At 44.9% G+C, this 26,542-nt stretch overlaps 17 non-coding genes across 17 annotated transcripts; all 17 read left to right on the forward strand.

Annotated features, from left to right (window-relative positions):
- The first annotated feature begins 277 nt into the window (after positions 1-277).
- LOC141244383 (U2 spliceosomal RNA) lies at positions 278-468 on the forward strand. Its single transcript, XR_012308310.1, has one exon. It is a non-coding gene; the product is annotated as a U2 spliceosomal RNA (small nuclear RNA).
- A 1,118-nt stretch (positions 469-1,586) lies between these two features.
- LOC141244458 (U2 spliceosomal RNA) lies at positions 1,587-1,777 on the forward strand. Its single transcript, XR_012308377.1, has one exon. It is a non-coding gene; the product is annotated as a U2 spliceosomal RNA (small nuclear RNA).
- A 1,118-nt stretch (positions 1,778-2,895) lies between these two features.
- On the forward strand, positions 2,896-3,086 carry LOC141244459 (U2 spliceosomal RNA). The gene has a single exon (XR_012308378.1). It is a non-coding gene; the product is annotated as a U2 spliceosomal RNA (small nuclear RNA).
- A 1,115-nt stretch (positions 3,087-4,201) lies between these two features.
- Positions 4,202-4,392, forward strand: LOC141244460 (U2 spliceosomal RNA). The gene has a single exon (XR_012308379.1). It is a non-coding gene; the product is annotated as a U2 spliceosomal RNA (small nuclear RNA).
- Positions 4,393-5,510: 1,118 nt separating this feature from the next.
- LOC141244461 (U2 spliceosomal RNA) lies at positions 5,511-5,701 on the forward strand. Its single transcript, XR_012308380.1, has one exon. It is a non-coding gene; the product is annotated as a U2 spliceosomal RNA (small nuclear RNA).
- A 1,115-nt stretch (positions 5,702-6,816) lies between these two features.
- On the forward strand, positions 6,817-7,007 carry LOC141244462 (U2 spliceosomal RNA). The gene has a single exon (XR_012308381.1). It is a non-coding gene; the product is annotated as a U2 spliceosomal RNA (small nuclear RNA).
- Positions 7,008-8,122: 1,115 nt separating this feature from the next.
- Positions 8,123-8,313, forward strand: LOC141244463 (U2 spliceosomal RNA). Its single transcript, XR_012308382.1, has one exon. It is a non-coding gene; the product is annotated as a U2 spliceosomal RNA (small nuclear RNA).
- Positions 8,314-9,428: 1,115 nt separating this feature from the next.
- Positions 9,429-9,619, forward strand: LOC141244464 (U2 spliceosomal RNA). Its single transcript, XR_012308383.1, has one exon. It is a non-coding gene; the product is annotated as a U2 spliceosomal RNA (small nuclear RNA).
- Positions 9,620-10,734: 1,115 nt separating this feature from the next.
- LOC141244466 (U2 spliceosomal RNA) lies at positions 10,735-10,925 on the forward strand. The gene has a single exon (XR_012308385.1). It is a non-coding gene; the product is annotated as a U2 spliceosomal RNA (small nuclear RNA).
- A 1,115-nt stretch (positions 10,926-12,040) lies between these two features.
- On the forward strand, positions 12,041-12,231 carry LOC141244468 (U2 spliceosomal RNA). The gene has a single exon (XR_012308386.1). It is a non-coding gene; the product is annotated as a U2 spliceosomal RNA (small nuclear RNA).
- Positions 12,232-18,403: 6,172 nt separating this feature from the next.
- LOC141244427 (U2 spliceosomal RNA) lies at positions 18,404-18,593 on the forward strand. Its single transcript, XR_012308349.1, has one exon. It is a non-coding gene; the product is annotated as a U2 spliceosomal RNA (small nuclear RNA).
- A 1,115-nt stretch (positions 18,594-19,708) lies between these two features.
- On the forward strand, positions 19,709-19,899 carry LOC141244469 (U2 spliceosomal RNA). Its single transcript, XR_012308387.1, has one exon. It is a non-coding gene; the product is annotated as a U2 spliceosomal RNA (small nuclear RNA).
- Positions 19,900-21,014: 1,115 nt separating this feature from the next.
- On the forward strand, positions 21,015-21,205 carry LOC141244470 (U2 spliceosomal RNA). Its single transcript, XR_012308388.1, has one exon. It is a non-coding gene; the product is annotated as a U2 spliceosomal RNA (small nuclear RNA).
- A 1,115-nt stretch (positions 21,206-22,320) lies between these two features.
- LOC141244471 (U2 spliceosomal RNA) lies at positions 22,321-22,511 on the forward strand. Its single transcript, XR_012308389.1, has one exon. It is a non-coding gene; the product is annotated as a U2 spliceosomal RNA (small nuclear RNA).
- Positions 22,512-23,626: 1,115 nt separating this feature from the next.
- LOC141244302 (U2 spliceosomal RNA) lies at positions 23,627-23,817 on the forward strand. Its single transcript, XR_012308234.1, has one exon. It is a non-coding gene; the product is annotated as a U2 spliceosomal RNA (small nuclear RNA).
- Positions 23,818-24,932: 1,115 nt separating this feature from the next.
- LOC141244402 (U2 spliceosomal RNA) lies at positions 24,933-25,123 on the forward strand. The gene has a single exon (XR_012308328.1). It is a non-coding gene; the product is annotated as a U2 spliceosomal RNA (small nuclear RNA).
- Positions 25,124-26,235: 1,112 nt separating this feature from the next.
- Positions 26,236-26,426, forward strand: LOC141244303 (U2 spliceosomal RNA). The gene has a single exon (XR_012308235.1). It is a non-coding gene; the product is annotated as a U2 spliceosomal RNA (small nuclear RNA).
- The last annotated feature ends 116 nt before the right edge of the window (positions 26,427-26,542 follow it).

The raw sequence follows: 26,542 nt of genomic DNA on the forward strand, positions 1-26,542 counted from the left end.
CGTTCCACCCCACCCCCCGCCTTAATTGGTTCTCCTCCCTTCCAACGGTGTTGAGGCGGGTGGGAACAGCAGGGGGTGAAGGTGCTGTGTTTAAAGAGGTGGAGTTATGCAGATCTAAAACGCGTGGATTGCAGCAGCAGCAAGCCGAAAAGTGCAGGCATGTAAGGGATCTAGAGGTTGACAACATGTCTTCTTAACGGGAGTCCAGGAGCTCATCTCCACAAATGGACTTTTCAGGATCCTTGGGTGGCTCCGTAGTTTGAAACCAATTCTGGTTATCGCTTCTCGGCCTTTTGGCTAAGATCAAGTGTAGTATCTGTTCTTATCAGTTTAATATCTGATACGTCCCCTATCTGGGGACCATATATTAAATGGATTTTTAGAACAGGGAGATGGAAAAAGAGCTTGCTCTGTCCACTCCATGCATTGACCTGGTATTGCAGTATCTCCAGGACCGGTGCACCCCTTCTTTAATGCAGTTTCTAAAATCAGAAAGAATTGAATTCAATGTTTTTTGTTCATTTTGCTTGTTTGTCGGATTTTGGGATGGACTCTTTGGCTTTGCTTTTCTTCTCCTCATTGGATTTTTCATGTTCAAAGTTGCAGAAGCCAGATTACAAGCTCATTTTGGTTCAACTTCAGCAACTGTGCATTGCATTGCCATGTAATGTGATGCAATGCTATCTTTCTAGCTCTCCCTTTTTACTTCCTTTTGGATAAACAGACATATTAGGCAAGCATTTTGGAGCTTTCACCTAAATAACTACAGGTGGTGAGATAAGCTGCACAATATAATTGACCTTTCAGTATATTGTTGCACACACACCATCTATTTAGCAAATGCCCTTGTTATGAACAGCAGCCTTTTAAACTCACCTGAGCTAACAGGTATGTGCGCTGGTTACTCTGCTGCGCTTAAAATTTCTTTTTTGGTTTGCTACAATGCCTTTTCTGAAACGTTGTCTCCTTCTGCTGGAACACTGACTTCTTTCATTTAATGCCTGCAGACTATAAAAGAGAACCCAACCCAAAAAGTTTGGTTGATTAGTCTGTGGCATTCTGTTAAACTGTTGCTTATGGCGGTCTCTGTGAGCTTCTCAGCGACATTCAGCCAGCCAGGTATCCTGCCTGCAGTAGATGGAATGTGGCAATGGAACGCTGGCTGCGCGTGTCATAATAGGCTCTGAGCCTTTATATACCTGTGCACAGCAGCAGCCACCTTCAGTCTGCTGCTGGACAGCCAGCAGCAGCAGCAGCAGCAGGAGAGGTATGTAATCAGGAGCCCTCCTGCTAAGGGTAGACAGCTGCTCGTTCCACCCCACCCCCCGCCTTAATTGGTTCTCCTCCCTTCCAACGGTGTTGAGGCGGGTGGGAACAGCAGGGGGTGAAGGTGCTGTGTTTAAAGAGGTGGAGTTATGCAGATCTAAAACGCGTGGATTGCAGCAGCAGCAAGCCGAAAAGTGCAGGCATGTAAGGGATCTAGAGGTTGACAACATGTCTTCTTAACGGGAGTCCAGGAGCTCATCTCCACAAATGGACTTTTCAGGATCCTTGGGTGGCTCCGTAGTTTGAAACCAATTCTGGTTATCGCTTCTCGGCCTTTTGGCTAAGATCAAGTGTAGTATCTGTTCTTATCAGTTTAATATCTGATACGTCCCCTATCTGGGGACCATATATTAAATGGATTTTTAGAACAGGGAGATGGAAAAAGAGCTTGCTCTGTCCACTCCACGCATTGACCTGGTATTGCAGTATCTCCAGGACCGGTGCACCCCTTCTTTAATGCAGTTTCTAAAATCAGAAAGAATTGAATTCAATGTTTTTTGTTCATTTTGCTTGTTTGTCGGATTTTGGGATGGACTCTTTGGCTTTGCTTTTCTTCTCCTCATTGGATTTTTCATGTTCAAAGTTGCAGAAGCCAGATTACAAGCTCATTTTGGTTCAACTTCAGCAACTGTGCATTGCATTGCCATGTAATGTGATGCAATGCTATCTTTCTAGCTCTCCCTTTTTACTTCCTTTTGGATAAACAGACATATTAGGCAAGCATTTTGGAGCTTTCACCTAAATAACTACAGGTGGTGAGATAAGCTGCACAATATAATTGACCTTTCAGTATATTGTTGCACACACACCATCTATTTAGCAAATGCCCTTGTTATCAACAGCAGCCTTTTAAACTCACCTGAGCTAACAGGTATGTGCGCTGGTTACTCTGCTGCGCTTAAAATTTCATTTTTGGTTTGCTACAATGCCTTTTCTGAAACGTTGTCTCCTTCTGCTGGAACACTGACTTCTTTCATTTAATGCCTGCAGACTATAAAAGAGAACCCAACCCAAAAAGTTTGGTTGATTAGTCTGTGGCATTCTGTTAAACTGTTGCTTATGGCGGTCTCTGTGAGCTTCTCAGCGACATTCAGCCAGCCAGGTATCCTGCCTGCAGTAGATGGAATGTGGCAATGGAACGCTGGCTGCGCGTGTCATAATAGGCTCTGAGCCTTTATATACCTGTGCACAGCAGCAGCCACCTTCAGTCTGCTGCTGGACAGCCAGCAGCAGCAGCAGCAGCAGGAGAGGTATGTAATCAGGAGCCCTCCTGCTAAGGGTAGACAGCTGCTCGTTCCACCCCACCCCCCGCCTTAATTGGTTCTCCTCCCTTCCAACGGTGTTGAGGCGGGTGGGAACAGCAGGGGGTGAAGGTGCTGTGTTTAAAGAGGTGGAGTTATGCAGATCTAAAACGCGTGGATTGCAGCAGCAGCAAGCCGAAAAGTGCAGGCATGTAAGGGATCTAGAGGTTGACAACATGTCTTCTTAACGGGAGTCCAGGAGCTCATCTCCACAAATGGACTTTTCAGGATCCTTGGGTGGCTCCGTAGTTTGAAACCAATTCTGGTTATCGCTTCTCGGCCTTTTGGCTAAGATCAAGTGTAGTATCTGTTCTTATCAGTTTAATATCTGATACGTCCCCTATCTGGGGACCATATATTAAATGGATTTTTAGAACAGGGAGATGGAAAAAGAGCTTGCTCTGTCCACTCCACGCATTGACCTGGTATTGCAGTATCTCCAGGACCGGTGCACCCCTTCTTTAATGCAGTTTCTAAAATCAGAAAGAATTGAATTCAATGTTTTTTGTTCATTTTGCTTGTTTGTCGGATTTTGGGATGGACTCTTTGGCTTTGCTTTTCTTCTCCTCATTGGATTTTTCATGTTCAAAGTTGCAGAAGCCAGATTACAAGCTCATTTTGGTTCAACTTCAGCAACTGTGCATTGCATTGCCATGTAATGTGATGCAATGCTATCTTTCTAGCTCTCCCTTTTTACTTCCTTTTGGATAAACAGACATATTAGGCAAGCATTTTGGAGCTTTCACCTAAATAACTACAGGTGGTGAGATAAGCTGCACAATATAATTGACCTTTCAGTATATTGTTGCACACACACCATCTATTTAGCAAATGCCCTTGTTATGAACAGCAGCCTTTTAAACTCACCTGAGCTAACAGGTATGTGCGCTGGTTACTCTGCTGCGCTTAAAATTTCTTTTTTGGTTTGCTACAATGCCTTTTCTGAAACGTTGTCTCCTTCTGCTGGAACACTGACTTCTTTCATTTAATGCCTGCAGACTATAAAAGAGAACCCAACCCAAAAAGTTTGGTTGATTAGTCTGTGGCATTCTGTTAAACTGTTGCTTATGGCGGTCTCTGTGAGCTTCTCAGCGACATTCAGCCAGCCAGGTATCCTGCCTGCAGTAGATGGAATGTGGCAATGGAACGCTGGCTGCGCGTGTCATAATAGGCTCTGAGCCTTTATATACCTGTGCACAGCAGCAGCCACCTTCAGTCTGCTGCTGGACAGCCAGCAGCAGCAGCAGCAGGAGAGGTATGTAATCAGGAGCCCTCCTGCTAAGGGTAGACAGCTGCTCGTTCCACCCCACCCCCCGCCTTAATTGGTTCTCCTCCCTTCCAACGGTGTTGAGGCGGGTGGGAACAGCAGGGGGTGAAGGTGCTGTGTTTAAAGAGGTGGAGTTATGCAGATCTAAAACGCGTGGATTGCAGCAGCAGCAAGCCGAAAAGTGCAGGCATGTAAGGGATCTAGAGGTTGACAACATGTCTTCTTAACGGGAGTCCAGGAGCTCATCTCCACAAATGGACTTTTCAGGATCCTTGGGTGGCTCCGTAGTTTGAAACCAATTCTGGTTATCGCTTCTCGGCCTTTTGGCTAAGATCAAGTGTAGTATCTGTTCTTATCAGTTTAATATCTGATACGTCCCCTATCTGGGGACCATATATTAAATGGATTTTTAGAACAGGGAGATGGAAAAAGAGCTTGCTCTGTCCACTCCACGCATTGACCTGGTATTGCAGTATCTCCAGGACCGGTGCACCCCTTCTTTAATGCAGTTTCTAAAATCAGAAAGAATTGAATTCAATGTTTTTTGTTCATTTTGCTTGTTTGTCGGATTTTGGGATGGACTCTTTGGCTTTGCTTTTCTTCTCCTCATTGGATTTTTCATGTTCAAAGTTGCAGAAGCCAGATTACAAGCTCATTTTGGTTCAACTTCAGCAACTGTGCATTGCATTGCCATGTAATGTGATGCAATGCTATCTTTCTAGCTCTCCCTTTTTACTTCCTTTTGGATAAGCAGACATATTAGGCAAGCATTTTGGAGCTTTCACCTAAATAACTACAGGTGGTGAGATAAGCTGCACAATATAATTGACCTTTCAGTATATTGTTGCACACACACCATCTATTTAGCAAATGCCCTTGTTATCAACAGCAGCCTTTTAAACTCACCTGAGCTAACAGGTATGTGCGCTGGTTACTCTGCTGCGCTTAAAATTTCTTTTTTGGTTTGCTACAATGCCTTTTCTGAAACGTTGTCTCCTTCTGCTGGAACACTGACTTCTTTCATTTAATGCCTGCAGACTATAAAAGAGAACCCAACCCAAAAAGTTTGGTTGATTAGTCTGTGGCATTCTGTTAAACTGTTGCTTATGGCGGTCTCTGTGAGCTTCTCAGCGACATTCAGCCAGCCAGGTATCCTGCCTGCAGTAGATGGAATGTGGCAATGGAACGCTGGCTGCGCGTGTCATAATAGGCTCTGAGCCTTTATATACCTGTGCACAGCAGCAGCCACCTTCAGTCTGCTGCTGGACAGCCAGCAGCAGCAGCAGCAGCAGGAGAGGTATGTAATCAGGAGCCCTCCTGCTAAGGGTAGACAGCTGCTCGTTCCACCCCACCCCCCGCCTTAATTGGTTCTCCTCCCTTCCAACGGTGTTGAGGCGGGTGGGAACAGCAGGGGGTGAAGGTGCTGTGTTTAAAGAGGTGGAGTTATGCAGATCTAAAACGCGTGGATTGCAGCAGCAGCAAGCCGAAAAGTGCAGGCATGTAAGGGATCTAGAGGTTGACAACATGTCTTCTTAACGGGAGTCCAGGAGCTCATCTCCACAAATGGACTTTTCAGGATCCTTGGGTGGCTCCGTAGTTTGAAACCAATTCTGGTTATCGCTTCTCGGCCTTTTGGCTAAGATCAAGTGTAGTATCTGTTCTTATCAGTTTAATATCTGATACGTCCCCTATCTGGGGACCATATATTAAATGGATTTTTAGAACAGGGAGATGGAAAAAGAGCTTGCTCTGTCCACTCCACGCATTGACCTGGTATTGCAGTATCTCCAGGACCGGTGCACCCCTTCTTTAATGCAGTTTCTAAAATCAGAAAGAATTGAATTCAATGTTTTTTGTTCATTTTGCTTGTTTGTCGGATTTTGGGATGGACTCTTTGGCTTTGCTTTTCTTCTCCTCATTGGATTTTTCATGTTCAAAGTTGCAGAAGCCAGATTACAAGCTCATTTTGGTTCAACTTCAGCAACTGTGCATTGCATTGCCATGTAATGTGATGCAATGCTATCTTTCTAGCTCTCCCTTTTTACTTCCTTTTGGATAAACAGACATATTAGGCAAGCATTTTGGAGCTTTCACCTAAATAACTACAGGTGGTGAGATAAGCTGCACAATATAATTGACCTTTCAGTATATTGTTGCACACACACCATCTATTTAGCAAATGCCCTTGTTATCAACAGCAGCCTTTTAAACTCACCTGAGCTAACAGGTATGTGCGCTGGTTACTCTGCTGCGCTTAAAATTTCTTTTTTGGTTTGCTACAATGCCTTTTCTGAAACGTTGTCTCCTTCTGCTGGAACACTGACTTCTTTCATTTAATGCCTGCAGACTATAAAAGAGAACCCAACCCAAAAAGTTTGGTTGATTAGTCTGTGGCATTCTGTTAAACTGTTGCTTATGGCGGTCTCTGTGAGCTTCTCAGCGACATTCAGCCAGCCAGGTATCCTGCCTGCAGTAGATGGAATGTGGCAATGGAACGCTGGCTGCGCGTGTCATAATAGGCTCTGAGCCTTTATATACCTGTGCACAGCAGCAGCCACCTTCAGTCTGCTGCTGGACAGCCAGCAGCAGCAGCAGCAGGAGAGGTATGTAATCAGGAGCCCTCCTGCTAAGGGTAGACAGCTGCTCGTTCCACCCCACCCCCCGCCTTAATTGGTTCTCCTCCCTTCCAACGGTGTTGAGGCGGGTGGGAACAGCAGGGGGTGAAGGTGCTGTGTTTAAAGAGGTGGAGTTATGCAGATCTAAAACGCGTGGATTGCAGCAGCAGCAAGCCGAAAAGTGCAGGCATGTAAGGGATCTAGAGGTTGACAACATGTCTTCTTAACGGGAGTCCAGGAGCTCATCTCCACAAATGGACTTTTCAGGATCCTTGGGTGGCTCCGTAGTTTGAAACCAATTCTGGTTATCGCTTCTCGGCCTTTTGGCTAAGATCAAGTGTAGTATCTGTTCTTATCAGTTTAATATCTGATACGTCCCCTATCTGGGGACCATATATTAAATGGATTTTTAGAACAGGGAGATGGAAAAAGAGCTTGCTCTGTCCACTCCACGCATTGACCTGGTATTGCAGTATCTCCAGGACCGGTGCACCCCTTCTTTAATGCAGTTTCTAAAATCAGAAAGAATTGAATTCAATGTTTTTTGTTCATTTTGCTTGTTTGTCGGATTTTGGGATGGACTCTTTGGCTTTGCTTTTCTTCTCCTCATTGGATTTTTCATGTTCAAAGTTGCAGAAGCCAGATTACAAGCTCATTTTGGTTCAACTTCAGCAACTGTGCATTGCATTGCCATGTAATGTGATGCAATGCTATCTTTCTAGCTCTCCCTTTTTACTTCCTTTTGGATAAACAGACATATTAGGCAAGCATTTTGGAGCTTTCACCTAAATAACTACAGGTGGTGAGATAAGCTGCACAATATAATTGACCTTTCAGTATATTGTTGCACACACACCATCTATTTAGCAAATGCCCTTGTTATCAACAGCAGCCTTTTAAACTCACCTGAGCTAACAGGTATGTGCGCTGGTTACTCTGCTGCGCTTAAAATTTCTTTTTTGGTTTGCTACAATGCCTTTTCTGAAACGTTGTCTCCTTCTGCTGGAACACTGACTTCTTTCATTTAATGCCTGCAGACTATAAAAGAGAACCCAACCCAAAAAGTTTGGTTGATTAGTCTGTGGCATTCTGTTAAACTGTTGCTTATGGCGGTCTCTGTGAGCTTCTCAGCGACATTCAGCCAGCCAGGTATCCTGCCTGCAGTAGATGGAATGTGGCAATGGAACGCTGGCTGCGCGTGTCATAATAGGCTCTGAGCCTTTATATACCTGTGCACAGCAGCAGCCACCTTCAGTCTGCTGCTGGACAGCCAGCAGCAGCAGCAGCAGGAGAGGTATGTAATCAGGAGCCCTCCTGCTAAGGGTAGACAGCTGCTCGTTCCACCCCACCCCCCACCTTAATTGGTTCTCCTCCCTTCCAACGGTGTTGAGGCGGGTGGGAACAGCAGGGGGTGAAGGTGCTGTGTTTAAAGAGGTGGAGTTATGCAGATCTAAAACGCGTGGATTGCAGCAGCAGCAAGCCGAAAAGTGCAGGCATGTAAGGGATCTAGAGGTTGACAACATGTCTTCTTAACGGGAGTCCAGGAGCTCATCTCCACAAATGGACTTTTCAGGATCCTTGGGTGGCTCCGTAGTTTGAAACCAATTCTGGTTATCGCTTCTCGGCCTTTTGGCTAAGATCAAGTGTAGTATCTGTTCTTATCAGTTTAATATCTGATACGTCCCCTATCTGGGGACCATATATTAAATGGATTTTTAGAACAGGGAGATGGAAAAAGAGCTTGCTCTGTCCACTCCACGCATTGACCTGGTATTGCAGTATCTCCAGGACCGGTGCACCCCTTCTTTAATGCAGTTTCTAAAATCAGAAAGAATTGAATTCAATGTTTTTTGTTCATTTTGCTTGTTTGTCGGATTTTGGGATGGACTCTTTGGCTTTGCTTTTCTTCTCCTCATTGGATTTTTCATGTTCAAAGTTGCAGAAGCCAGATTACAAGCTCATTTTGGTTCAACTTCAGCAACTGTGCATTGCATTGCCATGTAATGTGATGCAATGCTATCTTTCTAGCTCTCCCTTTTTACTTCCTTTTGGATAAACAGACATATTAGGCAAGCATTTTGGAGCTTTCACCTAAATAACTACAGGTGGTGAGATAAGCTGCACAATATAATTGACCTTTCAGTATATTGTTGCACACACACCATCTATTTAGCAAATGCCCTTGTTATCAACAGCAGCCTTTTAAACTCACCTGAGCTAACAGGTATGTGCGCTGGTTACTCTGCTGCGCTTAAAATTTCTTTTTTGGTTTGCTACAATGCCTTTTCTGAAACGTTGTCTCCTTCTGCTGGAACACTGACTTCTTTCATTTAATGCCTGCAGACTATAAAAGAGAACCCAACCCAAAAAGTTTGGTTGATTAGTCTGTGGCATTCTGTTAAACTGTTGCTTATGGCGGTCTCTGTGAGCTTCTCAGCGACATTCAGCCAGCCAGGTATCCTGCCTGCAGTAGATGGAATGTGGCAATGGAACGCTGGCTGCGCGTGTCATAATAGGCTCTGAGCCTTTATATACCTGTGCACAGCAGCAGCCACCTTCAGTCTGCTGCTGGACAGCCAGCAGCAGCAGCAGCAGGAGAGGTATGTAATCAGGAGCCCTCCTGCTAAGGGTAGACAGCTGCTCGTTCCACCCCACCCCCCACCTTAATTGGTTCTCCTCCCTTCCAACGGTGTTGAGGCGGGTGGGAACAGCAGGGGGTGAAGGTGCTGTGTTTAAAGAGGTGGAGTTATGCAGATCTAAAACGCGTGGATTGCAGCAGCAGCAAGCCGAAAAGTGCAGGCATGTAAGGGATCTAGAGGTTGACAACATGTCTTCTTAACGGGAGTCCAGGAGCTCATCTCCACAAATGGACTTTTCAGGATCCTTGGGTGGCTCCGTAGTTTGAAACCAATTCTGGTTATCGCTTCTCGGCCTTTTGGCTAAGATCAAGTGTAGTATCTGTTCTTATCAGTTTAATATCTGATACGTCCCCTATCTGGGGACCATATATTAAATGGATTTTTAGAACAGGGAGATGGAAAAAGAGCTTGCTCTGTCCACTCCACGCATTGACCTGGTATTGCAGTATCTCCAGGACCGGTGCACCCCTTCTTTAATGCAGTTTCTAAAATCAGAAAGAATTGAATTCAATGTTTTTTGTTCATTTTGCTTGTTTGTCGGATTTTGGGATGGACTCTTTGGCTTTGCTTTTCTTCTCCTCATTGGATTTTTCATGTTCAAAGTTGCAGAAGCCAGATTACAAGCTCATTTTGGTTCAACTTCAGCAACTGTGCATTGCATTGCCATGTAATGTGATGCAATGCTATCTTTCTAGCTCTCCCTTTTTACTTCCTTTTGGATAAACAGACATATTAGGCAAGCATTTTGGAGCTTTCACCTAAATAACTACAGGTGGTGAGATAAGCTGCACAATATAATTGACCTTTCAGTATATTGTTGCACACACACCATCTATTTAGCAAATGCCCTTGTTATCAACAGCAGCCTTTTAAACTCACCTGAGCTAACAGGTATGTGCGCTGGTTACTCTGCTGCGCTTAAAATTTCTTTTTTGGTTTGCTACAATGCCTTTTCTGAAACGTTGTCTCCTTCTGCTGGAACACTGACTTCTTTCATTTAATGCCTGCAGACTATAAAAGAGAACCCAACCCAAAAAGTTTGGTTGATTAGTCTGTGGCATTCTGTTAAACTGTTGCTTATGGCGGTCTCTGTGAGCTTCTCAGCGACATTCAGCCAGCCAGGTATCCTGCCTGCAGTAGATGGAATGTGGCAATGGAACGCTGGCTGCGCGTGTCATAATAGGCTCTGAGCCTTTATATACCTGTGCACAGCAGCAGCCACCTTCAGTCTGCTGCTGGACAGCCAGCAGCAGCAGCAGCAGGAGAGGTATGTAATCAGGAGCCCTCCTGCTAAGGGTAGACAGCTGCTCGTTCCACCCCACCCCCCGCCTTAATTGGTTCTCCTCCCTTCCAACGGTGTTGAGGCAGGTGGGAACAGCAGGGGGTGAAGGTGCTGTGTTTAAAGAGGTGGAGTTATGCAGATCTAAAACGCGTGGATTGCAGCAGCAGCAAGCCGAAAAGTGCAGGCATGTAAGGGATCTAGAGGTTGACAACATGTCTTCTTAACGGGAGTCCAGGAGCTCATCTCCACAAATGGACTTTTCAGGATCCTTGGGTGGCTCCGTAGTTTGAAACCAATTCTGGTTATCGCTTCTCGGCCTTTTGGCTAAGATCAAGTGTAGTATCTGTTCTTATCAGTTTAATATCTGATACGTCCCCTATCTGGGGACCATATATTAAATGGATTTTTAGAACAGGGAGATGGAAAAAGAGCTTGCTCTGTCCACTCCACGCATTGACCTGGTATTGCAGTATCTCCAGGACCGGTGCACCCCTTCTTTAATGCAGTTTCTAAAATCAGAAAGAATTGAATTCAATGTTTTTTGTTCATTTTGCTTGTTTGTCGGATTTTGGGATGGACTCTTTGGCTTTGCTTTTCTTCTCCTCATTGGATTTTTCATGTTCAAAGTTGCAGAAGCCAGATTACAAGCTCATTTTGGTTCAACTTCAGCAACTGTGCATTGCATTGCCATGTAATGTGATGCAATGCTATCTTTCTAGCTCTCCCTTTTTACTTCCTTTTGGATAAACAGACATATTAGGCAAGCATTTTGGAGCTTTCATCTAAATAACTACAGGTGGTGAGATAAGCTGCACAATATAATTGACCTTTCAGTATATTGTTGCACACACACCATCTATTTAGCAAATGCCCTTGTTATCAACAGCAGCCTTTTAAACTCACCTGAGCTAACAGGTATGTGCGCTGGTTACTCTGCTGCGCTTAAAATTTCTTTTTTGGTTTGCTACAATGCCTTTTCTGAAACGTTGTCTCCTTCTGCTGGAACACTGACTTCTTTCATTTAATGCCTGCAGACTATAAAAGAGAACCCAACCCAAAAAGTTTGGTTGATTAGTCTGTGGCATTCTGTTAAACTGTTGCTTATGGCGGTCTCTGTGAGCTTCTCAGCGACATTCAACCAGCCAGGTATCCTGCCTGCAGTAGATGGAATGTGGCAATGGAACGCTGGCTGCGCGTGTCATAATAGGCTCTGAGCCTTTATATACCTGTGCACAGCAGCAGCCACCTTCAGTCTGCTGCTGGACAGCCAGCAGCAGCAGCAGCAGGAGAGGTATGTAATCAGGAGCCCTCCTGCTAAGGGTAGACAGCTGCTCGTTCCACCCCACCCCCCGCCTTAATTGGTTCTCCTCCCTTCCAACGGTGTTGAGGCGGGTGGGAACAGCAGGGGGTGAAGGTGCTGTGTTTAAAGAGGTGGAGTTATGCAGATCTAAAACGCGTGGATTGCAGCAGCAGCAAGCCGAAAAGTGCAGGCATGTAAGGGATCTAGAGGTTGACAACATGTCTTCTTAACGGGAGTCCAGGAGCTCATCTCCACAAATGGACTTTTCAGGATCCTTGGGTGGCTCCGTAGTTTGAAACCAATTCTGGTTATCGCTTCTCGGCCTTTTGGCTAAGATCAAGTGTAGTATCTGTTCTTATCAGTTTAATATCTGATACGTCCCCTATCTGGGGACCATATATTAAATGGATTTTTAGAACAGGGAGATGGAAAAAGAGCTTGCTCTGTCCACTCCACGCATTGACCTGGTATTGCAGTATCTCCAGGACCGGTGCACCCCTTCTTTAATGCAGTTTCTAAAATCAGAAAGAATTGAATTCAATGTTTTTTGTTCATTTTGCTTGTTTGTCGGATTTTGGGATGGACTCTTTGGCTTTGCTTTTCTTCTCCTCATTGGATTTTTCATGTTCAAAGTTGCAGAAGCCAGATTACAAGCTCATTTTGGTTCAACTTCAGCAACTGTGCATTGCATTGCCATGTAATGTGATGCAATGCTATCTTTCTAGCTCTCCCTTTTTACTTCCTTTTGGATAAACAGACATATTAGGCAAGCATTTTGGAGCTTTCACCTAAATAACTACAGGTGGTGAGATAAGCTGCACAATATAATTGACCTTTCAGTATATTGTTGCACACACACCATCTATTTAGCAAATGCCCTTGTTATCAACAGCAGCCTTTTAAACTCACCTGAGCTAACAGGTATGTGCGCTGGTTACTCTGCTGCGCTTAAAATTTCTTTTTTGGTTTGCTACAATGCCTTTTCTGAAACGTTGTCTCCTTCTGCTGGAACACTGACTTCTTTCATTTAATGCCTGCAGACTATAAAAGAGAACCCAACCCAAAAAGTTTGGTTGATTAGTCTGTGGCATTCTGTTAAACTGTTGCTTATGGCGGTCTCTGTGAGCTTCTCAGCGACATTCAGCCAGCGAGGTATCCTGCCTGCAGTAGATGGAATGTGGCAATGGAACGCTGGCTGCGCGTGTCATAATAGGCTCTGAGCCTTTATATACCTGTGCACAGCAGCAGCCACCTTCAGTCTGCTGCTGGACAGCCAGCAGCAGCAGCAGCAGGAGAGGTATGTAATCAGGAGCCCTCCTGCTAAGGGTAGACAGCTGCTCGTTCCACCCCACCCCCCACCTTAATTGGTTCTCCTCCCTTCCAACGGTGTTGAGGCGGGTGGGAACAGCAGGGGGTGAAGGTGCTGTGTTTAAAGAGGTGGAGTTATGCAGATCTAAAACGCGTGGATTGCAGCAGCAGCAAGCCGAAAAGTGCAGGCATGTAAGGGATCTAGAGGTTGACAACATGTCTTCTTAACGGGAGTCCAGGAGCTCATCTCCACAAATGGACTTTTCAGGATCCTTGGGTGGCTCCGTAGTTTGAAACCAATTCTGGTTATCGCTTCTCGGCCTTTTGGCACGATCTATCAGGTTTACCTGTGTGGTCTTGCCTGTGAGGTGCTCTTGGTACCCTTTCTCTCGGCCTGGGGGGATCGTTCCTCTTCGGAGGGACTTAACCCCCCTGCTGCTATTGGGAGGAAGGATTAGTCCGGGAGCAACGGGAAGGGATCCCATGAAGGCTTGCGCCTTTCAGAGAGAAGAGTCGGTACGTTCCTGAGTGAAGGATGCCGGCAACGCTCACATATTCATCGGGTGATGCCCGGATGCGGAACACCGTGAGGATTGAAGTTGGAGCAGGATCGAGGACAGAGAAGAACTTGGACTACATCTGCCATAGGATTCTGCTTGGAGTTCTGGAGTTTCGGCGGGAAGACATATTCTGCTTCCAGGACAATGAGTACAAGGGGACTTACACCATCACCTTCAAGAGCCAGGGATGCTGTCACCAACTCGTACAAAAGGTAAATGAGAAAAACTACTTAGATGAATTGGATGGACTAACCTTTTGTCTCTTGTATGCCTATGACGAGATCCCTATCGTGGTGCATTTCCCGAACCCCTTTGTGGAGGCTGCAGACATCTCGACCTACCTTATCCGTTATTGTGATGATCTGAGATACCTGGGCACTGTGAAGAACGCGGTAGGCTTCTGGTGCGGCAAGAGGAGGTACATGGCCCGTCTAAAGAGGGACCCAAGCGGAGTGGGAGGAATGCTACACCCTCCCTCAACATTTGTGATCGGTAAGAGCAGAGGCTACTTATTTTACCCTGGAATGCCGGTATGTTGCAGGAACTGTGGACAAATGGGTCATACCCAAATGTCCTGCACGGGCAGGAAAGTAGACCGCTGCAATAATTGCAGCTGTTACGGACATTTAATGAAGGACTGTCCCGCTGGGAGGAAATGCAATCTTTGTGGTGAGGCGGGGCACATGTTCCGAGGATGCCCCAACAGGACCAGGACCAGGACTTACGCAGAAGCTGCATCTTCTGCAGCTGAGCCGATGCGCCCGCCGGTCTTCACTGGCGGGCCGGCGTCGGAGGGCGGTTCGAAGGGCGAGAAGGCTGGGATGGAGCAGGGAGCCGGAGGCCCCTCTGGGGCGGCCCCTGCATCGAAGTCCCTTAACGATGGGCGGACCTCGCATGGACCGGAGCGGAGGGGTCCTCCTTCTGGGAGGGTATCCTCCGTGTCGATGGTTCCCGATACCGATCCTGTTGGGCTGGAGGGTGGTGCCCCTGTGCGGTTGGCTACAGGGGACCACGCAGCGATGGCCTCAGGATCTTCCAGGGCGATTAGCCAGCCAGATGAGGGGGCTTTGCTTCTAGGTGGCGAACATCAGGGAATCTGTGTTGGTGATCTCATCCTGATGGACCAGTCTCTCCCCCTGGAGGAGGTGGAGGAAGAGGAGGACTGCACCAGTGACCTAGTGGAGTCTGCCCCGAAAAAGAGACGGAATGTCGAAGCCCCAGCGTCTCCTGGAATGTGGCTGGGAACCGTGACCTACGAGGGGGCAACCGCCGGCTCACAGAATATCGAGTCATTTGGGTCCTCTAGCCCGGATGTCCTGGAGCAATTTGGCATACAGGGCTTTGAGTCAGGTGTCCTCATGGAAGATCCACCACCCTGACCTATGAATGCCCACATTAAGACTTGTCTCACTGAATGTGAGGTCATTAAAGAGCCCAGTTCGTAGGGCTGCTCTATTTAAGTACTTAGAAACCACTGACTTTGACATATGTTTATTACAGGAATGCGGGATACAACATGCACTAAATTATAATGACATCAAGACAGATTGGAGACTGGGGCCCTCCATCTGGTCTGGCTCCAATGACAACAAGTCAGCGGGGGTGGGCTTCCTCTGTCGTGGGAGAAATATTGCTATAAATACTGTCACAGAAATAGTACCCGGCAGAGTGGTTTTAGTGCATTTTAAATTTAATGGTTTTACCCTACGTGTAATGAATGTTTATGCTTCCCCTGATAAGCAAGAGAGAATTAATTTATTTGGGATATTGCCATTGTACTGTACTGGGTCATCTCCCCTGATCGTAGGGGGTGATTTTAATTGTCTTTGTGCTAGTGAACAACGAGCGGGGGGTGACCCTTTACGCAAATTGGATAAGTCATGTCATCTATTGAAAGATTTTATAACTGATTTTAAATTATGCGATGCGTGGAGGTCACTCCTGCCGACGGACCCTGGTTATACGTGGTCCGGAAGAGGGGTGTCCTCCAGGATCGATTTTATTTTCCTATCAGATGATTTTAACCCTGTAAAATGTGTTTTAACATCAAATATATTTTCTGACCATAAGGGCTTGGAGGTGCACCTAGAATACCGGGATGAACAGAGGGTCAACAGGGGCCTCTGGCGTCTAAGTACTTACTTGCTGGAGGACCCTCTGATTCGACAAGACTTTGGTAAAGCCTATCAAGCCTGGCGGCGACAAAAACCTTCTGATACCCCTATGGTAACCTGGTGGGAAAATTTGAAAAAAAAAGTCAGAATGTTTTTTATAAAAGCAGGGAGACGTAAAGCTAGAGAGAAAAAAAGATGTTTTAGTGATCTTAACACCAAACTACAAACACTTTTTAAATTCAAAGAGCTAGGGGTGGAGGTGGGAGATGATATTGCTGGCCTAAAAACTGAAATTCAGAACTGCATAGACACAAAGGGGAAAGAGATTATTTTTAACTCTAGAGTGCAGCACTTGGAGGAGGGGGAGAAGTGCTCTCGCTTCTTCTTCAAAAAAGTCATGGATAAAAGAGAAGTGATCACAAATCTAGAGGGTGAAACATCTATGCAGGGAATGTTGAATGCTACTTTTAACTTTTATAAGCATCTTTTTAGTAAAAAGTGTATAGATGAGTCCTTTTTATCTGATGCTCTTAATGATCTCGATTTTAAGTTAAATTTTACAGACCAGGAGTTTTTAGAACGCGATATTGTTTTAGAGGAATTATTTTATGTTTTTAAAAGTTTCTCTAAGGGTAAAGCACCTGGGTGTGACGGACTACCTGTAGAGTTTTATCTTACTTTTTGGGACATTTTAAAAGAGGACCTTTTTATGCTTTTTAAAGAAGTTTTTATTTGTGAACAGTTGCCATTTTCGTGGAGGAGAGGAGTGGTGTCTTTGATATATAAAAAAGGTGATCGCAGTGCTCTAGCGAATTGGAGACCCATAACTCTCCTAAACGTCGATTACAAGGTACTTGCTAAGGTGGTTGCAAACCGGCTCAGGAATGTCATTGCCAAACTAATCCAGCCTGAGCAGGTTTGTAGTGTACCAGGCAGAAGTATTTCAGAGGTTTTAAACGTATTAAGGGATGTAATTTGGTATTCCAGAGACCGGGGTCAAAATGTAGCTCTTTTAGCCCTAGATTTTGAAAAAGCTTTCGATAGAGTCTCTCATAGATTTCTTTTTAGAGTTTTAAAAAGAATGGGTATCCCTAATATGCTTTTAAATTGTATTAAGATTTTATATAAAAATTGTTTTAGTCAAATTTCTCTTAATGGCTTTTTAACAGATGGAGTTCCCCTTGAGTCCGGAGTGAAGCAGGGATGCCCCTTGTCGCCCATCCTGTTCATCTGCGCCATGGAGCCCCTGCTGAGCGCAATAAGGAAAGACAAAGTGATTAGAGGGGTTCCTGTTCCTGGCGGAGGTGGCAGTGATGTGAGAGTCTTTGGCTACATGGATGACGTGACGGTTGTGTGCGTGGACCCTGCTTCCCTCCGGAGGGCGGTGTTGCGCATTGAATTTTTTTCCCAGGCATCCGGGTTTAAACTTAATTTAAATAAATCTGAATGTCTGACTTTGGGATCCTGGGACACCGCCCAACTCCCGCAGCTCACTATAAAACGAGACAATGTAAAAATTCTTGGAGTTGTTTTTAACGAGGAGAATGTGGGAACTCAAAGCTGGGAGAATGTCATAGAAAAAATGTCAAAGAAAATATCATTTTGGGGTTTGAGGTCCCTAACAATGGAGGGGAAAATTTTAATTATAAAATCAGTGTTGTTACCCCTCATACTGTATATAGCTATGGTGTACCCCCCCTCTGATGTTTTAATTAAAAAAATGACTAGGATGATCTTTATGTTTTTATGGAACTCCAAAATGGAAAAATTAAGGCGAGAAATAATGAGGAAGAATAAAATGAACAGCGGAAGGGATGTCCCCGACTTACATATTTATTTGTATTTAAATTATTTCTGCTTTTGTTTCAAACATTTTAATGGTAATAGTGCGCTAAGTTATTTTTTAAAATATACTTGTGGGATGATTTTTAAAAGATGGTTTAAGTTGTCGTTGAATTCCCCTGTTTTACTATGCCCCCCCAAACACCAAGCAATCTTAGAAAAGACTGTTCGATTTTATAGCCTTGGTGATTTTAAAATGGACATTTTTAAAGACCGCAAGAAGCTTTTATCTTTTCTGAGGAGGAATGAAGATGTGACCCCCATAGTAAATTTCTCAGAAGAGAGGTCGAAGCAAGTTTGGAAGAATGTCTTCGGAAAATTTTTAGCAAATGGACATAAGGACATCGCATGGATGGTGGTCCACCAGTGCCTCCCCACCAGAGAGTTTCAACACAGGAGAGGCCTGGTGGCCAGAGCCAAATGCCCCAGAGACTCATGTGTTAATGACGAAACCACCTTGCACCTTATGTGGAATTGCCCATTTGCACAGGAACTTTGGCACAAAGTTGGGATTCTTTTAAAATGGACTTGCGGTTTAAGAGATTTTAACCATGAATATGTTTTATATGGCCTTTTTAAATGTCCGACCCCTCAACAGTATTGTATATGTTGGTGTATGATTAACTGTTTTAAAGACGCCCTTTGGAAGGCACGCAATATTTTACTTTTTAAACGTGATGCTATTTCTGTGAAGGATTGTCTTAAAATTGCTTTTAGTCAGATGTATATTTATTACTTGAGGGATGTCAAATGTATTGGGAGGAGGGATGCTAATTGTATATGGGGTTTTTATGGGTGGAATTCTGTGTTTTATTAATGTATTTGTGTTGCTGTTTTTGATTGTAAACCATCTTTTACGCACATAATAAAATATGTTGAAACCTGATCTGTTCTTATCAGTTTAATATCTGATACGTCCCCTATCTGGGGACCATATATTAAATGGATTTTTAGAACAGGGAGATGGAAAAAGAGCTTGCTCTGTCCACTCCACGCATTGACCTGGTATTGCAGTATCTCCAGGACCGGTGCACCCCTTCTTTAATGCAGTTTCTAAAATCAGAAAGAATTGAATTCAATGTTTTTTGTTCATTTTGCTTGTTTGTCGGATTTTGGGATGGACTCTTTGGCTTTGCTTTTCTTCTCCTCATTGGATTTTTCATGTTCAAAGTTGCAGAAGCCAGATTACAAGCTCATTTTGGTTCAACTTCAGCAACTGTGCATTGCATTGCCATGTAATGTGATGCAATGCTATCTTTCTAGCTCTCCCTTTTTACTTCCTTTTGGATAAACAGACATATTAGGCAAGCATTTTGGAGCTTTCACCTAAATAACTACAGGTGGTGAGATAAGCTGCACAATATAATTGACCTTTCAGTATATTGTTGCACACACACCATCTATTTAGCAAATGCCCTTGTTATCAACAGCAGCCTTTTAAACTCACCTGAGCTAACAGGTATGTGCGCTGGTTACTCTGCTGCGCTTAAAATTTCTTTTTTGGTTTGCTACAATGCCTTTTCTGAAACGTTGTCTCCTTCTGCTGGAACACTGACTTCTTTCATTTAATGCCTGCAGACTATAAAAGAGAACCCAATCAAAAAAGTTTGGTTGATTAGTCTGTGGCATTCTGTTAAACTGTTGCTTATGGCGGTCTCTGTGAGCTTCTCAGCGACATTCAGCCAGCCAGGTATCCTGCCTGCAGTAGATGGAATGTGGCAATGGAACGCTGGCTGCGCGTGTCATAATAGGCTCTGAGCCTTTATATACCTGTGCACAGCAGCAGCCACCTTCAGTCTGCTGCTGGACAGCCAGCAGCAGCAGCAGCAGGAGAGGTATGTAATCAGGAGCCCTCCTGCTAAGGGTAGACAGCTGCTCGTTCCACCCCACCCCCCGCCTTAATTGGTTCTCCTCCCTTCCAACGGTGTTGAGGCGGGTGGGAACAGCAGGGGGTGAAGGTGCTGTGTTTAAAGAGGTGGAGTTATGCAGATCTAAAACGCGTGGATTGCAGCAGCAGCAAGCCGAAAAGTGCAGGCATGTAAGGGATCTAGAGGTTGACAACATGTCTTCTTAACGGGAGTCCAGGAGCTCATCTCCACAAATGGACTTTTCAGGATCCTTGGGTGGCTCCGTAGTTTGAAACCAATTCTGGTTATCGCTTCTCGGCCTTTTGGCTAAGATCAAGTGTAGTATCTGTTCTTATCAGTTTAATATCTGATACGTCCCCTATCTGGGGACCATATATTAAATGGATTTTTAGAACAGGGAGATGGAAAAAGAGCTTGCTCTGTCCACTCCACGCATTGACCTGGTATTGCAGTATCTCCAGGACCGGTGCACCCCTTCTTTAATGCAGTTTCTAAAATCAGAAAGAATTGAATTCAATGTTTTTTGTTCATTTTGCTTGTTTGTCGGATTTTGGGATGGACTCTTTGGCTTTGCTTTTCTTCTCCTCATTGGATTTTTCATGTTCAAAGTTGCAGAAGCCAGATTACAAGCTCATTTTGGTTCAACTTCAGCAACTGTGCATTGCATTGCCATGTAATGTGATGCAATGCTATCTTTCTAGCTCTCCCTTTTTACTTCCTTTTGGATAAACAGACATATTAGGCAAGCATTTTGGAGCTTTCACCTAAATAACTACAGGTGGTGAGATAAGCTGCACAATATAATTGACCTTTCAGTATATTGTTGCACACACACCATCTATTTAGCAAATGCCCTTGTTATCAACAGCAGCCTTTTAAACTCACCTGAGCTAACAGGTATGTGCGCTGGTTACTCTGCTGCGCTTAAAATTTCTTTTTTGGTTTGCTACAATGCCTTTTCTGAAACGTTGTCTCCTTCTGCTGGAACACTGACTTCTTTCATTTAATGCCTGCAGACTATAAAAGAGAACCCAATCAAAAAAGTTTGGTTGATTAGTCTGTGGCATTCTGTTAAACTGTTGCTTATGGCGGTCTCTGTGAGCTTCTCAGCGACATTCAGCCAGCCAGGTATCCTGCCTGCAGTAGATGGAATGTGGCAATGGAACGCTGGCTGCGCGTGTCATAATAGGCTCTGAGCCTTTATATACCTGTGCACAGCAGCAGCCACCTTCAGTCTGCTGCTGGACAGCCAGCAGCAGCAGCAGCAGGAGAGGTATGTAATCAGGAGCCCTCCTGCTAAGGGTAGACAGCTGCTCGTTCCACCCCACCCCCCGCCTTAATTGGTTCTCCTCCCTTCCAACGGTGTTGAGGCGGGTGGGAACAGCAGGGGGTGAAGGTGCTGTGTTTAAAGAGGTGGAGTTATGCAGATCTAAAACGCGTGGATTGCAGCAGCAGCAAGCCGAAAAGTGCAGGCATGTAAGGGATCTAGAGGTTGACAACATGTCTTCTTAACGGGAGTCCAGGAGCTCATCTCCACAAATGGACTTTTCAGGATCCTTGGGTGGCTCCGTAGTTTGAAACCAATTCTGGTTATCGCTTCTCGGCCTTTTGGCTAAGATCAAGTGTAGTATCTGTTCTTATCAGTTTAATATCTGATACGTCCCCTATCTGGGGACCATATATTAAATGGATTTTTAGAACAGGGAGATGGAAAAAGAGCTTGCTCTGTCCACTCCACGCATTGACCTGGTATTGCAGTATCTCCAGGACCGGTGCACCCCTTCTTTAATGCAGTTTCTAAAATCAGAAAGAATTGAATTCAATGTTTTTTGTTTATTTTGCTTGTTTGTCGGATTTTGGGATGGACTCTTTGGCTTTGCTTTTCTTCTCCTCATTGGATTTTTCATGTTCAAAGTTGCAGAAGCCAGATTACAAGCTCATTTTGGTTCAACTTCAGCAACTGTGCATTGCATTGCCATGTAATGTGATGCAATGCTATCTTTCTAGCTCTCCCTTTTTACTTCCTTTTGGATAAACAGACATATTAGGCAAGCATTTTGGAGCTTTCACCTAAATAACTACAGGTGGTGAGATAAGCTGCACAATATAATTGACCTTTCAGTGTATTGTTGCACACACACCATCTATTTAGCAAATGCCCTTGTTATCAACAGCAGCCTTTTAAACTCACCTGAGCTAACAGGTATGTGCGCTGGTTACTCTGCTGCGCTTAAAATTTCTTTTTTGGTTTGCTACAATGCCTTTTCTGAAACGTTGTCTCCTTCTGCTGGAACACTGACTTCTTTCATTTAATGCCTGCAGACTATAAAAGAGAACCCAACCCAAAAAGTTTGGTTGATTAGTCTGTGGCATTCTGTTAAACTGTTGCTTATGGCGGTCTCTGTGAGCTTCTCAGCGACATTCAGCCAGCCAGGTATCCTGCCTGCAGTAGATGGAATGTGGCAATGGAACGCTGGCTGCGCGTGTCATAATAGGCTCTGAGCCTTTATATACCTGTGCACAGCAGCAGCCACCTTCAGTCTGCTGCTGGACAGCCAGCAGCAGCAGCAGCAGGAGAGGTATGTAATCAGGAGCCCTCCTGCTAAGGGTAGACAGCTGCTCGTTCCACCCCACCCCCCGCCTTAATTGGTTCTCCTCCCTTCCAACGGTGTTGAGGCGGGTGGGAACAGCAGGGGGTGAAGGTGCTGTGTTTAAAGAGGTGGAGTTATGCAGATCTAAAACGCGTGGATTGCAGCAGCAGCAAGCCGAAAAGTGCAGGCATGTAAGGGATCTAGAGGTTGACAACATGTCTTCTTAACGGGAGTCCAGGAGCTCATCTCCACAAATGGACTTTTCAGGATCCTTGGGTGGCTCCGTAGTTTGAAACCAATTCTGGTTATCGCTTCTCGGCCTTTTGGCTAAGATCAAGTGTAGTATCTGTTCTTATCAGTTTAATATCTGATACGTCCCCTATCTGGGGACCATATATTAAATGGATTTTTAGAACAGGGAGATGGAAAAAGAGCTTGCTCTGTCCACTCCACGCATTGACCTGGTATTGCAGTATCTCCAGGACCGGTGCACCCCTTCTTTAATGCAGTTTCTAAAATCAGAAAGAATTGAATTCAATGTTTTTTGTTCATTTTGCTTGTTTGTCGGATTTTGGGATGGACTCTTTGGCTTTGCTTTTCTTCTCCTCATTGGATTTTTCATGTTCAAAGTTGCAGAAGCCAGATTACAAGCTCATTTTGGTTCAACTTCAGCAACTGTGCATTGCATTGCCATGTAATGTGATGCAATGCTATCTTTCTAGCTCTCCCTTTTTACTTCCTTTTGGATAAACAGACATATTAGGCAAGCATTTTGGAGCTTTCACCTAAATAACTACAGGTGGTGAGATAAGCTGCACAATATAATTGACCTTTCAGTGTATTGTTGCACACACACCATCTATTTAGCAAATGCCCTTGTTATCAACAGCAGCCTTTTAAACTCACCTGAGCTAACAGGTATGTGCGCTGGTTACTCTGCTGCGCTTAAAATTTCTTTTTTGGTTTGCTACAATGCCTTTTCTGAAACGTTGTCTCCTTCTGCTGGAACACTGACTTCTTTCATTTAATGCCTGCAGACTATAAAAGAGAACCCAACCCAAAAAGTTTGGTTGATTAGTCTGTGGCATTCTGTTAAACTGTTGCTTATGGCGGTCTCTGTGAGCTTCTCAGCGACATTCAGCCAGCCAGGTATCCTGCCTGCAGTAGATGGAATGTGGCAATGGAACGCTGGCTGCGCGTGTCATAATAGGCTCTGAGCCTTTATATACCTGTGCACAGCAGCAGCCACCTTCAGTCTGCTGCTGGACAGCCAGCAGCAGCAGCAGCAGGAGAGGTATGTAATCAGGAGCCCTCCTGCTAAGGGTAGACAGCTGCTCGTTCCACCCCACCCCCCGCCTTAATTGGTTCTCCTCCCTTCCAACGGTGTTGAGGCGGGTGGGAACAGCAGGGGGTGAAGGTGCTGTGTTTAAAGAGGTGGAGTTATGCAGATCTAAAACGCGTGGATTGCAGCAGCAGCAAGCCGAAAAGTGCAGGCATGTAAGGGATCTAGAGGTTGACAACATGTCTTCTTAACGGGAGTCCAGGAGCTCATCTCCACAAATGGACTTTTCAGGATCCTTGGGTGGCTCCGTAGTTTGAAACCAATTCTGGTTATCGCTTCTCGGCCTTTTGGCTAAGATCAAGTGTAGTATCTGTTCTTATCAGTTTAATATCTGATACGTCCCCTATCTGGGGACCATATATTAAATGGATTTTTAGAACAGGGAGATGGAAAAAGAGCTTGCTCTGTCCACTCCACGCATTGACCTGGTATTGCAGTATCTCCAGGACCGGTGCACCCCTTCTTTAATGCAGTTTCTAAAATCAGAAAGAATTGAATTCAATGTTTTTTGTTCATTTTGCTTGTTTGTCGGATTTTGGGATGGACTCTTTGGCTTTGCTTTTCTTCTCCTCATTGGATTTTTCATGTTCAAAGTTGCAGAAGCCAGATTACAAGCTCATTTTGGTTCAACTTCAGCAACTGTGCATTGCATTGCCATGTAATGTGATGCAATGCTATCTTTCTAGCTCTCCCTTTTTACTTCCTTTTGGATAAACAGACATATTAGGCAAGCATTTTGGAGCTTTCACCTAAATAACTACAGGTGGTGAGATAAGCTGCACAATATAATTGACCTTTCAGTGTATTGTTGCACACACACCATCTATTTAGCAAATGCCCTTGTTATCAACAGCAGCCTTTTAAACTCACCTGAGCTAACAGGTATGTGCGCTGGTTACTCTGCTGTGCTTAAAATTTCTTTTTTGGTTTGCTACAATGCCTTTTCTGAAACGTTGTCTCCTTCTGCTGGAACACTGACTTCTTTCATTTAATGCCTGCAGACTATAAAAGAGAACCCAACCCAAAAAGTTTGGTTGATTAGTCTGTGGCATTCTGTTAAACTGTTGCTTATGGCGGTCTCTGTGAGCTTCTCAGCGACATTCAGCCAGCCAGGTATCCTGCCTGCAGTAGATGGAATGTGGCAATGGAACGCTGGCTGCGCGTGTCATAATAGGCTCTGAGCCTTTATATACCTGTGCACAGCAGCAGCCACCTTCAGTCTGCTGCTGGACAGCCAGCAGCAGCAGCAGCAGGAGAGGTATGTAATCAGGAGCCCTCCTGCTAAGGGTAGACAGCTGCTCGTTCCACCCCACCCCCCGCCTTAATTGGTTCTCCTCCCTTCCAACGGTGTTGAGGCGGGTGGGAACAGCAGGGGGTGAAGGTGCTGTGTTTAAAGAGGTGGAGTTATGCAGATCTAAAACGCGTGGATTGCAGCAGCAGCAAGCCGAAAAGTGCAGGCATGTAAGGGATCTAGAGGTTGACAACATGTCTTCTTAACGGGAGTCCAGGAGCTCATCTCCACAAATGGACTTTTCAGGATCCTTGGGTGGCTCCGTAGTTTGAAACCAATTCTGGTTATCGCTTCTCGGCCTTTTGGCTAAGATCAATTGTAGTATCTGTTCTTATCAGTTTAATATCTGATACGTCCCCTATCTGGGGACCATATATTAAATGGATTTTTAGAACAGGGAGATGGAAAAAGAGCTTGCTCTGTCCACTCCACGCATTGACCTGGTATTGCAGTATCTCCAGGACCGGTGCACCCCTTCTTTAATGCAGTTTCTAAAATCAGAAAGAATTGAATTCAATGTTTTTTGTTCATTTTGCTTGTTTGTCGGATTTTGGGATGGACTCTTTGGCTTTGCTTTTCTTCTCCTCATTGGATTTTTCATGTTCAAAGTTGCAGAAGCCAGATTACAAGCTCATTTTGGTTCAACTTCAGCAACTGTGCATTGCATTGCCATGTAATGTGATGCAATGCTATCTTTCTAGCTCTCCCTTTTTACTTCCTTTTGGATAAACAGACATATTAGGCAAGCATTTTGGAGCTTTCACCTAAATAACTACAGGTGGTGAGATAAGCTGCACAATATAATTGACCTTTCAGTGTATTGTTGCACACACACCATCTATTTAGCAAATGCCCTTGTTATCAACAGCAGCCTTTTAAACTCACCTGAGCTAACAGGTATGTGCGCTGGTTACTCTGCTGCGCTTAAAATTTCTTTTTTGGTTTGCTACAATGCCTTTTCTGAAACGTTGTCTCCTTCTGCTGGAACACTGACTTCTTTCATTTAATGCCTGCAGACTATAAAAGAGAACCCAACCCAAAAAGTTTGGTTGATTAGTCTGTGGCATTCTGTTAAACTGTTGCTTATGGCGGTCTCTGTGAGCTTCTCAGCGACATTCAGCCAGCCAGGTATCCTGCCTGCAGTAGATGGAATGTGGCAATGGAACGCTGGCTGCGCGTGTCATAATAGGCTCTGAGCCTTTATATACCTGTGCACAGCAGCAGCCACCTTCAGTCTGCTGCTGGACAGCCAGCAGCAGCAGCAGGAGAGGTATGTAATCAGGAGCCCTCCTGCTAAGGGTAGACAGCTGCTCGTTCCACCCCACCCCCCGCCTTAATTGGTTCTCCTCCCTTCCAACGGTGTTGAGGCGGGTGGGAACAGCAGGGGGTGAAGGTGCTGTGTTTAAAGAGGTGGAGTTATGCAGATCTAAAACGCGTGGATTGCAGCAGCAGCAAGCCGAAAAGTGCAGGCATGTAAGGGATCTAGAGGTTGACAACATGTCTTCTTAACGGGAGTCCAGGAGCTCATCTCCACAAATGGACTTTTCAGGATCCTTGGGTGGCTCCGTAGTTTGAAACCAATTCTGGTTATCGCTTCTCGGCCTTTTGGCTAAGATCAAGTGTAGTATCTGTTCTTATCAGTTTAATATCTGATACGTCCCCTATCTGGGGACCATATATTAAATGGATTTTTAGAACAGGGAGATGGAAAAAGAGCTTGCTCTGTCCACTCCACGCATTGACCTGGTATTGCAGTATCTCCAGGACCGGTGCACCCCTTCTTTAATGCAGTTTCTAAAATCAGAAAGAATTGAATTCAATGTTTTTTGTTCATTTTGCTTGTTTGTCGGATTTTGGGATGGACTCTTTGGCTTTGCTTTTCTTCTCCTCATTGGA

The sequence above is a fragment of the Phyllobates terribilis genome, unplaced genomic scaffold (genome assembly GCF_046119375.1).
Source record: "Phyllobates terribilis strain yellow unplaced genomic scaffold, ASM4611937v1 Scaffold_1559__1_contigs__length_258526, whole genome shotgun sequence".
In the NCBI taxonomy this organism is placed as follows: domain Eukaryota; kingdom Metazoa; phylum Chordata; class Amphibia; order Anura; family Dendrobatidae; genus Phyllobates; species Phyllobates terribilis.